This window comes from Dromiciops gliroides, chromosome 5 (assembly GCF_019393635.1).
Source record: "Dromiciops gliroides isolate mDroGli1 chromosome 5, mDroGli1.pri, whole genome shotgun sequence".
Taxonomy (NCBI): domain Eukaryota; kingdom Metazoa; phylum Chordata; class Mammalia; order Microbiotheria; family Microbiotheriidae; genus Dromiciops; species Dromiciops gliroides.
In genome coordinates, this window is record NC_057865.1 from 131,987,129 (window position 1) to 131,995,070 (window position 7,942).

The 7,942-nt window shown below is 35.9% G+C and overlaps 2 non-coding genes across 2 annotated transcripts; both read left to right on the forward strand.

The window, feature by feature from the left end:
* Positions 1–4,440: 4,440 nt before the first annotated feature.
* Positions 4,441–4,546, forward strand: LOC122730185. Its single transcript, XR_006353398.1, has one exon. It is a non-coding gene; the product is annotated as a U6 spliceosomal RNA (small nuclear RNA).
* A 2,844-nt stretch (positions 4,547–7,390) lies between these two features.
* Positions 7,391–7,494, forward strand: LOC122730209. Its single transcript, XR_006353418.1, has one exon. It is a non-coding gene; the product is annotated as a U6 spliceosomal RNA (small nuclear RNA).
* Positions 7,495–7,942: the final 448 nt, after the last annotated feature.

Here is a 7,942-nt window from a genome sequence, read left to right on the forward strand (position 1 = left end):
CCTGTGCTGAAAATCTTTGGAAAAGCGTGGACGAGAATACCAGAAAATGAAAAGTTGTATCCCTAGTGCCTGGCAGGCAGCCAGGTGGCAAAGTGGATGGTAAGGAAGATTCATCTTCCTAAGTTCCAATGTGACCTCAGATACTTGCCAGTTGTGGACAAATCACTTCACCCTATTGTCCTCAGTTTCCTCATCTGTAAAATGAGCTGGAGAAGGAAATGGCAAACCACTCCAGTAGGTTTGCCAAGAAAACCCCAAATGATGTCACAAAGAGTACGGCACGACTGAAATGACTGAACAACAATAGCAAATTGCCTGGCAATCAGTTGATCAGTCAACTAGCATTTCCTAAGCAACACCTACAATGTGTTAAGCACTGGGGATGCACAGAAAGGCAAAAGACAGTCCTTGGGATCAAGAGGTTTAATGATAATAGAAGATCTTAGATTCATTTCATTATCAAACAATCAAAAAGCATTTATCATTTGTTTTCATGATTATTGTACTGAATCTCCTCCAGAGTAGTATCTTTTGCCTCTATATCCCCAATCCTTAAAACCCTGCCTGGTACACAATAAGTAGGTGCTTGAGAAATCCTAGTTGACCAACTGACAGTCAGGGACTGTGCTAAGAAATAAGAGAATTTTCATCCTGTCGGATTCTTTTCCATGTTCCTCCATGGATTTTTTTGCACAGGATTCATCCCATGTATTCAAGGCCTTCTTCTAGGTTTTTTGGGTTTTGGGGGTTTTTTTACATTTTATAGGTTCCAGTGGTATCCGTAAATTTCTGTCCATTTGTTATCTATCACTCTGAATACCTGTCTAGCCCACCTCTTTTTCCACTTGTAGATTCTCTTGATAATATCCCTTATATCCTTTCTCTTTGATCAACTTTGGAACTACTTCTGCAACCTAAATATGCCTACCCCCCACATTCACACTTAGGTGATCCAGAAGGATGTTTCCTCAAATTTCAGTGTTCAAGATGCACAGCTCTGTGTGTGTGTTTGTGTGTATTTGAAATGATTGGTCTTTTACTAGGGAGCAGCTTGCCACCCTTAATGAGTTCTGCAACATTCCCAAATAAAATCCAGCCTGCTTTCTTTCTCTTGTACTAATAGGCAAGCTAACCAATCATGTGGTGGTATAGTTTCTAAAATAGGCATCTTTTTAAAAAAAAAACTTTTAGTTTTTCCTCTATGGATTATTAACATGATCTTTTCTTAATAATCATGGCTCTCACTGAGGAGACTGTAATGTTTCAAAACTTGACAGGATCACCACAAGGTCATCTGCAAACAAAGGTACCTGGAAGACCTCACCACCTATGTCAGTAAGTCTATGGATAGATTTCAGGGGACTCTGAACTTGTATAGAAAAAATGTACATCTTTATTTTAATATGATTGATTTCATTTTTAATCCTACGTATTTGATTTTCTTCACATTATGCTGAGAAGGGGATCACAGACTTCACCAAATTGCCAAAGGGGTCCATGACACAAGAAAAGTTAAACATTCCCGATCTGAAGGAAACCTCTGTTTGTAAAACAACCCCAGGACGCAGGCTAGCACCTTTGGCAATATTTCCACTTGAGATACAACCTCCATTTGGTAATAATCAAAGGGTCATTGCACAAAGTTATTTCCATGGTTGCACTTATCAAGAAATCTGACATGCTCTTAACATATACATGAGAAACTCCTTGTGTAGAACTGTTAAGGCTGCTTCTTTTTCTACCAAGTCAAATGCTTTAAACACAGCTGTAAGTTATATTCTATAGACTTCTGAGTCAATTTTTTGACTATTAAGATATGGTCTACGGAAGAGAATCATTTACAAAAGCCTGCTTGCTCCCTTCTAATATTTTCATCTATTAACACCTTCAATTTGCATATAAATCATTCTCATAAATATTTCATGAGATGAGAAAGTAGATATATGGGTCAGTAATTATTGATGTTCTCCCGATTGCCTCTATTAGATATTAATATCTATAATTTTTCCATTCTTTTGTTATCTTCATATCCTTCAAATATCTTATAAAAAGATACATCAAATGCTTTCAAGGTTGTATTACCTCCAACACAGATTTCTTCCATGTATCTGGTCCAGCATGCATGATTCATCATAAGTGATTTTTTTACTCCCTCCTAAAGCACATCAGAGAATGTGGTAGTCTGTCACTGATAAGGAAAATATCTTATTATAGAAACATTGACAGATATATCCCATTTTACTTTTATTAGTAGCCCTGCCAATTCCATCTACTAATGTTTTAAGGATTCTGTGTCTTAGCTGAGTCTCATGCCAAGTTTTCTATAAATCTGTCTTTCCTTCCACTGCTTTTCACTGTTTTATGAGGTGATATTACTCATAATCTTCAAAGTATTTCACAACTGTGTATGATTTCTAAACTTGTGTTGACCTTGCATGCAATCTCTTTCAGCTTGGCAAAGAGATCAAGTGCTTTCTTGCTTAAGCAGTTTCTGGGCTCTTTTGACTTATAAGGAATTTTATAACTATTCAACTTAGTAGGAAATAGTGATGATTGAGATTAGTATCTTTTCCCAATTCTGTCATTCCCCAGTTTGGAATAATGACAGGTCCTTGAATGAATGCTTTGAAGCTGGAGCCATTATTTTAGTATCTTCTCATCCTTTTCTTGTCATCTGATTTGATGCTGAATTTGTCTTTTCTTCTATTCAGTAGTCTGCAGAGATGGCCACTTCCAAAATCAAGTAGTCAACAACCATTTATTAAGCACTTACTATGTGCTAGGCATTGGAAATACAAAGATAGAAAGAAAGGAAATAATCACTTCTCTGGTGAAATTTACCTTATATGGGGAGATACAATATGTATAATTAGAAATATGGTACAGTGCAAAGTACTAGATTTGAAGTAAAAGAATCGGGGTTCAATTCCTGTCTCTACCGCTTAATGCCAGGGTGATCTTGGGTAAGTCTCTCTGGGCTTCAGTTTTCTTAAGTGTAAAATGAAGGTATTGGACTAAAAGACCTTAAAGGTTTCTTCCATTTCTAAACCTATAATAAGTAAATACAAACTATTTTGTTGTCATTTTTCAGTAGTGTCTGACTCCTTGTGACCCGATTTGGAGTTTTCTTGGAAAAGATACTAGAGTGATTAGCCATTCTCTTTTCCAGCTCATTTTACAGATGAGGAAACTGAGGCAAACAGGATTAAGTGACTTGGTCATACAGCTAGGAAGTGTCTGAGGCTGGATTTGAACTCAGAAAGATGAGTCTTCCTGACTTTAGGCCTGGCACTCTATCCACTGAGCCACCTAGCTGCTCCAGTACAAACTATATACAAGGTAATTTCATGTTATGGAGGAACAGGGTGGGCACTAGCAACTGAGATGATCAGGAAAAGCCACATGCTAGAGATGGTCCTTGAACTGAACTTTAGAGACTAGGTTTTCAAGAGGTAGAGATGAGGAAGGAGCTTATTACAGACATAAGAGTCAGTCTATGCAAAAGCACAGAGATGGGAGGTGAAAAGTAATGTGTGAGGAACATCCAGGGCAGTTTAGTTGGACAGTAGAGTACAAGAAGAGGAGTAATGTAAATTCTGATTAGAAAGGTAGACTGGAGCCATATAGAAAAGGGCTTTCAAAACCAAAAGGGGAGCTTATATTTGTTCCTGAAGGAAAAAGGGAAGCATGGGAATTTTTGGAACAGAGGAGTGACATGATAGTGTTCATTTCTTCCAGTAGTTGATCAATTTATTGGTTGCTATGCAAAGTACTTTCAGTTAAGTTAATGCTTGTAGGTGTCTAAAAATGTTGTGATTCTTAGTATCCTTTGTTCCCTTTCTCTACCATTGTCACTATGGAAGCAAAGAGGCCTCCATAGGACTGATGGTGACTGTTTTTATTTTTATATGTGTTATGGTTAAAGAATTTAACACCTGGTAGCCAGTCTACCGATGAGCCTTTCATTACTTAGATAGATTGGATCTCATGGTATAGATGCACTAACTCACACCAGAACAGTACACAAAGCTCTTCTAACCTGATAGAAGACAGAACTTAGGAACATCCAGGCTGACCTTCAAACCATGATGAGGAATATGAATAGGACCTTGTATAAGAATTTTATGGTATGAATTTATTTTCTTGAACCTCCTTTTCTTTTGGTTGCTTGTTCTGAATCTTAATGTATAATTTGCTACAATGTAAGCATGTAGGTGGTTGTAGAATATATATATATATATATATATATATATATATACTGTCAGACATGATCAATGCTTTAATTAATTTTGTAGAACTATTTGTTTTCTTTATAAACCATCTTATAAAGGATGGCTTACTGAGTAAAATATGGGAGAGGGAAACTTTTGGAAATGAATGTGATCTAAAAATACGTATCAAAACCTAGATACTTTAAAACCATTTAAAAATGTATGTAGGGTGCTTGCTTCAGCAGCACATTTGCTAAAATTGGAATGATACAGAGAAGATTAGCATGGCCCCTGGGCAAGGATGACACAAAATTTGTGAAGCTAAAATGTATGTAGGAAAATTTTATTGATATATATTTCCTTATCTATGGTAAACCAATTGATTTTTTCATCCAGTAATTTATCTAGAGTCTTGCTGGAATAAAACTATTAGAGAAAGCAGTGTAGTAAATTAGAAAGACCTTTGAATATTGGATTTAGAGAATTTTTTTTTCTGGGACGATGGGGGTCAAGTGACCTGCCCAGGGTCACACAGCTAATAAATGTCAAGTGTCTGAGGTCAGATTTGAACTCAGGGCCCGTGCTTTATCCCCTGTACCACCCATCTGCCCCCTGGATTTAGAGAATTATTTGGAAGAGCACTTAATGTTGAAGCAGAAGGACTTGGCCTTTAATTTTAGCTCTATTACCTATTACTTTGGGCAAGCCACAATATCCCTAAGTCTATCTTTCCTCATTTGTAAAATAAACTGGACTAAATGATCGCAAAGGTCACTACCGCCTCTAGATCCTATGTCAAATCTATTTCAAGGTTCTAGTTTCCTATGACATTTTATTAAATGGCATGCTAGGTGTTGAATAATTTGTATGCCAAGAATATCAGCCAGTTAAATTTATATTATAAAAGACTGCTTCCCCCATTTCTTGTGCCTCACAATCATTAATAGCTGTCCTTGATGTTAAAGATATGAAGATGTTTACTTTATAACTAGCATATCAGATATCAACATTATTTCCCAATATATCAAACATTTTTAAGGGTACAGTAATTTAAACAGTTTTGGTTGTAACATCAAAAATTATATATACTGTCGAAAAGGCTTCAAAAGAATTTCAGTCATAGAAGTTTTCATTAGTCATTTCCATCTCTGTGAACTCATTTGTTTATTTTAAACATTCTCCTACTGTATTTAAATATACCTGGTTTCTGTTTTTAATCCTATATATAAAAATTTATTCTGAGAAAGGGACCATAGGCATCACCAGGCTGCCAAAGGCATCCATGATACATACAAAATGTTAGGAACTCCTAATATAAAGGCCATGAACATAATTGTTTTTAGTGCTATAGAAAATAAAAACATGATTTCTCTTAGACCTAGCCAATCTATATTCCTCAGTAAATTATTTTAATCATGGATTATCATAACTACCAAATATTTTAACATAAACATATGAGAAACTCAGAATGCTCTTTCATTAATAATGTATAAATATTAATATTGCTAATACATACTTTTGACACCTGATAAATATTACGATTTTATTTTCTACCAAATAGTGAACATAACTAAAAGTTTATTTGAAGGCAAGTAATAAGTAGAATCATATAATCTAAGAGTGTAAAGAGAATTCAGAGGCCATCTAGTCCAACCTGTACCTGAGAAGGAATCATCTCTTTAACTTCTCCAAATAGTAGGGATCCAACCTCTGCTATAAGACCACTTATTAGTAATGGAACAGACCCTCATATTTCAAGGCAGCCCATTCCTTTTTCTTTTTCTTTTTTTTCCATTTGGGGCTGTCATTACTGGCAAGTTTTTCTTACCTCTGAAGTAAAATATGCCTTTCTTATACTCACTGTTCCTCTGGGGCCAAGCAAAACAATTTTAATCTTCAGCCATGTGAAGGGCTTTCAACGACTTACAAACAGGTATCATGTCCCCTCAAAGTCTTCATTTTTCTAGGTAAAGGATCCCTACTTCCTTCAATCAGTCCCTGGTTGGCATCTCTCAGGTTGCCTACCCTGTATTCTTGCCAGCTTAACAATGTTCTCCCTAAAATGTAGTTGCCAGAATTTAATACAGTCTTCCATATGTGGTCTGACTTAGGCAAACAGTAGAAATATCATCTCCCAGTCCTAGGCACTTTAACTCTTTAATGTGGTTTAAATATTTATTGAATTATGTAGTCTTTCACATCCTGAGGAAGTATCTACATCTAGGTGAAACTCCCCACTCTCTATTATTTCTCTTCAAATGAAGGTGCCTAAAATAAGATTAAGGAGCTTTGTTGATACACACAACAATCCTGGTTGACAGGATGCCAGGTGGTGAACAATAAGAGCTTTATTAAAAGATGGTAGTGACCTAGCCCTACCTTCTCCCTAAAGGGCCTGCCTCTGGCAATGGAATGGTGAATCCTAGCTTCCATTAGGAAAGCAAAAAACACTGTACTCCCCTTGAAAGGAAGGGGAAAAGAAAATGAACCAGCAGCTCTTCTGAACATATATTAATAGTTTCTCTTTCTGACCATATAACTATATAGCGCTTATAAGGTTATGTAGTGCTTTAAGGTTTGCAAGGAACTTTATGTTTATTTTCCCGTCTGACCAGGAGGGGATCCTAGAGGAAGGTAAATGACAGTGTAGGGATGAATAAATGGATCATCTCAAAAATACCAACCAAGATCCAACTTCTCAACAAAATCCAACTGCTTTATTGTATGGCAAGGTATAGTAGAAAGAACATCGCAACAGTAAACAGCAGAACTGAATTCTAGTCCTTACCACTTAACTAACTCTAGTTTTCCTGATACTGAAAGAACTAGCCCTCCATTCCTAGTTTAAACCCACCTGGCCTTAGTGTATAATCTTTTTTATATTTTGCTGTGGCTTCTTTACAAAGACTTTTATTTTAAAATTTTTCATCAATAGTAATTAGGGATATTGATCTATATGTAATAGTTCTCAAACTTTTTGTTTCTCAGTACCCCTTTGCACTCTTAAAAATCATTGAGGGAGGGGGCAGCTAGATAGCGCAGTGGATAGAGCACCGGCCCTGGAGTCAGGAGGACCTGAGTTCAAATCTGGCCTCAGACACTTAATACTTACTAGCTGTGTGACCCTGAGCAAGTCACTTAACCCCAATTGCCTCACTTAAAAAAAAAAATCATTGAGGGTGCTTGCTTCAGCAGCACATATACTAAAGTTGGGATGATACAGAGATTAGCATGGCTACTGCACAAGGATGACACGCAAATTTGTGAAGTATTCCATATAGAATTTTTAAAAAATCTTTGAGGAATGCAAAGAGCTTTTGTTTATGTTAACTATATATTTACTATATTAAAATTTTAAACTGATAACTTTTAAAATTTTTATTTATTCATTTTAGAATAACAATAAACCCATTACATGTTAATACCATATTTTTATGAAAAAATAATCTTTTCCAAAATAAATCTAGTGAGAAGAGTAACATTATTTTATGTATTTTTGCAAATCTCCTTGATGTCTGGTTTAATGAAAGACAGCTGAATTCTTCTATTTATTGAATTCATTCTCTTGTGATATGTTGTTTTGGTTCAAGTAGATGAAGAAATTACAGGCTCACAGAGAAGGAAATAGTATTTTACAAAGTAAATAATAGCTTGGTATGATTTATTTTTGAGGCAGTGGGGTCAAGTGACTTGCCCAGGGTCACACAGCTAGTAAGTTTCTGAGGCTGGAT